The sequence below is a fragment of the Stegostoma tigrinum genome, chromosome 8, assembly GCF_030684315.1.
Source record: "Stegostoma tigrinum isolate sSteTig4 chromosome 8, sSteTig4.hap1, whole genome shotgun sequence".
In the NCBI taxonomy this organism is placed as follows: Eukaryota; Metazoa; Chordata; class Chondrichthyes; order Orectolobiformes; family Stegostomatidae; genus Stegostoma; species Stegostoma tigrinum.
The window spans coordinates 21,867,258-21,871,966 of record NC_081361.1 but is presented as its reverse complement, the minus strand read 5'-3'; the positions used below and the strand labels follow the sequence as shown (position 1 = coordinate 21,871,966).

General features: G+C 40.2%; 1 non-coding gene across 1 annotated transcript; it reads left to right on the top strand.

Moving 5' to 3' along the window:
* The first annotated feature begins 4,214 nt into the window (after positions 1 to 4,214).
* Positions 4,215 to 4,289, top strand: trnae-uuc (transfer RNA glutamic acid (anticodon UUC)). Its single transcript has one exon. It is a non-coding gene; the product is annotated as a tRNA-Glu (tRNA).
* The last annotated feature ends 420 nt before the right edge of the window (positions 4,290 to 4,709 follow it).

The following is a 4,709-nucleotide window of genomic DNA, read 5'->3' as shown; positions in this document are numbered from 1 at the left end:
AGCAGAAGTGGTTTTGAGAGTTGAGAACAAACAATTGCAGGCTACCTACTCTCCTGCCCCTCGGCCCCTCCCAACAAAGTTCAAATTTATGCTTGTGGAAGGGAGGTTTGATTTGTTCTATTCTTCTCCCTGTCTCCGTGGGGCAGGCAGATGAAGGACATTCACATGCTATCCTCACTACGATTAGTTAACTCAGTCTCAATAACATTGTGATTCATAAAAGTAGACTCAATTTTCTGATTTGTACGCTTTCCTTGAATGATTATCTCATGTGTCAGGCCCTGCCCTCCTATGCTGGCAGAAAATGTAATCTGTCATTCGTTTATCAGATGAATACAATGGATATAACACAGATGATTACCCGTCTCCAGCTCCCTAACTTCGCCACTTCCACCACTCAGATGGCCGTGTCTCCAACTTATTCATTCGAATCTTTGCTTTGGCGTCAGTAACCATGTCTAACGAGTCAAGTGTTGGCAGAGAGTGAAATGTCTCAGAGGGAAAAAAAAATGAAGATCAAGTTTTAAGTCGCTAAGATTTGTGGAATTTTTGCCCCCACAAAGTCGTTTGTTAATGCTGTTATTTTTGCAGATCACGTTTTTCTGATGGAACATTTTAATGTCTGAGGTATTGGGTCATGGGGAGCCACTGTTTTTCCCACAGAACTCATGTTTTATGTTCTCACAGGAATGTCGGATTTTGGGAAATTTCTCTTCAGTGTGTGCAATTACCCGTGCATTGCAAGCAAATAACATCTTAGAGTTTCAGAAGACTTGGGCAGCCGTGTCAAAGTGAGTCATTTTTCTGAAAAAGCCGTGTCATTATTTTTAATAAATATGTGGTAGGAATTTGCAGGTTTCACCTCCAAGTTTACTTGCCAAAGTGATCTTCACACTCCAGATGTGTTGACAGGATTACCAGAGGCACTACAGTGCAATCATAACAGTTGGCTTACTGGCAGAATCTTTCATTCTTTCACTAAGGAGTGAGGAGTTAATTTTCTACAGTGGAAAAAGAAAACTGTTTGACAGCTTAAAATATTGAACTATTGTGTTCCAAAACTGATCTGCTGTTGGATGTAACGTAAGACAGTTTCCTGTGGATGTGCTGTGACGGGGTGATATGAACTGGAGGTTTGTATAGGAACCTGAAATACAAAGAACACAATTATTTTAATCACCCAAGAAAGCAGTCTATACCTCTTTGAAGTGCGCACTTGTAGTTTATATTCCTGTGCCGTAGACGATTTGATCATGATTGTTATTTTGAGGCAGCTTGGAGGTGAAATCTCACTTGCTGTGATGAGATTTCCTAAAACTACTGCAATGAAGGGCTTTTGTGGCACAGTGGTAACATCTCCATCTCTGGGCTGAAATAATCTGGGTTCAAATTCTGTCTGATGAAGGGTCTAGGCCCGAAACGTCAGCTTTTGTGCGTCTGAGATGCTGATTGGCCTGCTGTGTTCATCCAGCTCCACACTTTGTTATCTTGGATTCTCCAGCATCTGCAGTTCCCAATATCTCTTGGGTTCAAATTCTACCTGCCAAAGAGATGTGTCAAAACATATCTGAACTGTTTCATTAAAATAACTGCAATTGTTTGAAAAATGCTTCACTGCCCTTCACTGTCTGTATGACTTGCTTATTTGTCAGATTCCATGTCAGCTGTTTGCAATCTTGACTCTATTCTGTCAAGAGTAATTTGTTATATTCTCTTGACTAGGAGCACAAAGGCAACATTTGAAGATCTTTCAAATCTCATCTCCGAAGATGGCAACATAATGACAAGTAGCCAGCGCGAAAAACAGGTAAGCGTTTGCATTTGGCACTGTGCATCGATATTCAGGGCATTATAGGTATTTTCAAGCAAAATATCTACAATGAATTACATTGGTGTCTGAATGCATACAAATACTGTGAATCAATAATGCAACAAGGGATACATGTATTACATATGGATGGTCTAACTTGGCTCAAGTCTTCCAAAATCGTTCTGTCATGATGCAACCTTCATAGATTACCTTTCTCAGTGTTCGTTATCTTGGAAGTTTGAACACTTGCACAATGATATTAAAAGCAGGATATATGTCAGTTTTCTTTTCTTTTGATTTGCACACTTGGAGGGCCTCGTAATTAATAAAAGCCAAGGCAAAACACGAATAGCTTTAATTGGTTCTCGTTAGTGTTTTTGTTCAATTAGCATGTCTTCCTTTTATTGTTCTCTGCGGTAATAAATATTTTCTGCATTGGAACTGAGAAATAATCACATTGCTTTGTTTGTTGAGCATTTCAGACATCAACTATTTAGTTTCAACTAGCTTGGACCACCACTGACATTTCAAACTAACTTCAAAAACCTTCTCAAAAAGCAGATTGTTTTACCAGGTTTCGAGACATTCCTCCTCACTCTGTTTGTCATGCTGTTTGCCCAGTCATTTTGTTCCTGAATTTTACAAAGTAACAAAATAATTTGTCAGTTATAAACATTTTGGTGTCACTTGACCAAACTAGTGTGTCCAGGACAGTAAGGAGGCAAGATGCAAGTTTTCTGTTGAATCATTCTTAGATTAAATCAAAGCAGTTTGAAGGTGGTACTTGAAGAGGACGAAATGCAGCATTCATGTTGGGTTGTTAACAATTTGACAGACACTCCGTTTTTCATACTGCTGAAAGTTCGAGTTGAGGTTGACAATGTTTTTGCATTGCTGTCCATCTGCTGGCTCCATAATTTCTACGGTGCTGCTGTCACACCTTGTTTATTATGTTTGCTATTGGTGCACAGTGCAGAATTCCAAATTACTTTTCATATCTGGCTTGAATCTAAAAGTAGATTTGTTTTTAATAATCAAAAACGTGTGTTGTGCAGGATGATTGCTTTTGTGGTGTCAATTTCTATAAATATACATGGGAAAATCTGAGTTCAAGATTGGACAGTTGTTTAACTTCCATAATGCTGTCTCCCAGATTGTACAGTGAATATCGATGCATGGTTCGTTAATCTTTAAGCATATTACACAGATGTTCTCTGGCAATATGGCTTGCTAAGCTTTACTTTATATGGGTGTGCCATTCGCAAGGCCACCATATCAACACTTACTGTCGATCCTTAGTTGACACTGAGTGTAGTGATAAGATACCACCTTGATATACCATAGCGTATTTTCTGAAAATACTTCCCCAAATGTGACTGTCTGGTGAATTTCACCTGAGTGAGCCAGCAATCATCATTTTCACTGTTGTGTTTTTAAATCTCAGAAAATATAATTTGAAACCTCATTTTAAATGCAGTTTGAAGCAGCAACTTCACCATGTCCAACAATTTGATTTGCACACTTGGATGGGAATCTGAAATAGTTGCCAAGTGATTGTTTTATGGGTTAAACATTGATACTAGTTTTGTGATAAACTATTGTGCGTGGGATAAATTGTAATATCACTTCCAAATATCATTGCCTGGCTATCACCTCTTGAGTTTGAATTGGCCAAATGTTGACATAAGGCTTTAGCGTTGTAAAATGTTTTTACAATTAAAGCTTGAGTTTTGAAATCTCTTCTGTTATCTCATTTGATATTATGGGAGATATAGATTAGATGCAGTGAATGAATAGCTGGTTTTCTATGTACATTTTCAGGATGGAGCTTCAAAATTTGCCGCCCTCAACAGCACCTTGAAAGAGAACAAAATACTGACACACAAAACACTGAAAGTAACAAAGAAGAAGGTAATCATCCCTTTATGTTTAATATTGGAATGAAACGTTCTCAAGTTGAAGCAGTTAATCTTGAAGCTTTACAAGTAAATCTGATTTATCTTTCCATAATGGTGTATCTTTGTTATAACTATGCTGTAAAGCAGTTCTCCGGGTAACTAAAGGGAAGTTATCAGCATTGCTGCTACTTAAGCCATTGAACATGTTTGGTTATATGTTTGAAGCTATAACCATGCTGCTTGTTGCATATCTATCAGTGTGTTGGGTTGTGGGTAGAATAGTTCTACATTGAACGGAAGTAAATCTGCGAGGCCAGGCAGGTATGCACAAATATTTCCCATGGTCTGATGGATAAATACAACAGTCAATACAGTGTGGAGCTGAAGGAACTCAGCAGGTCAGGCAGCATGAGAGGAGCAAGAAAATCAACGTGTCAGGTCAGGACCACACTGTATTGACTCTGACTCCAACCTTTGCAGTTCTTGCTGTCTTTGAGAGATGGTTAGCATCACTGGTGGTCCAGTGGTTAGGATTCGGCGCTTTCACCGCTGCGGCCTGGGTTCGATTCCCGGTCAGTGCAGCACATTTTGGGGTGGCTCAGTGGTTAGCATTGCGGCCTCACAGTGCCGGGGACCCAGGTTGGATTCCAACCTCGGGTGACTGTCTGTGTGGAGTTTGCATATTCTCCCCGTGTGTGCATGGGTTTCCTCCCGGTGCTCTGGTTTCCTCCCACAGTCCAAAGATGTGCAGGCTAGGTGGGTTGGCCATGCTGAATTGCTGGTTGTGTTCAGGGGTGTGTGAGCTGTAGGGGATGGTTCTGGGTGGGATGTTTCAAGTGGCGGTGTGAAATTGGTGAGCCGAAGGGCCTGTGTCTACACTGTGGGTAATGGAATTTAATCTCAATACAACATCTTGGCTGAAGCATTGAAATATGCCGACGCTCACAAAGGCAGAGATTCAGGTACTCATCTGGTGTTCCCTTTTTGTGTAGCGAAGGAAG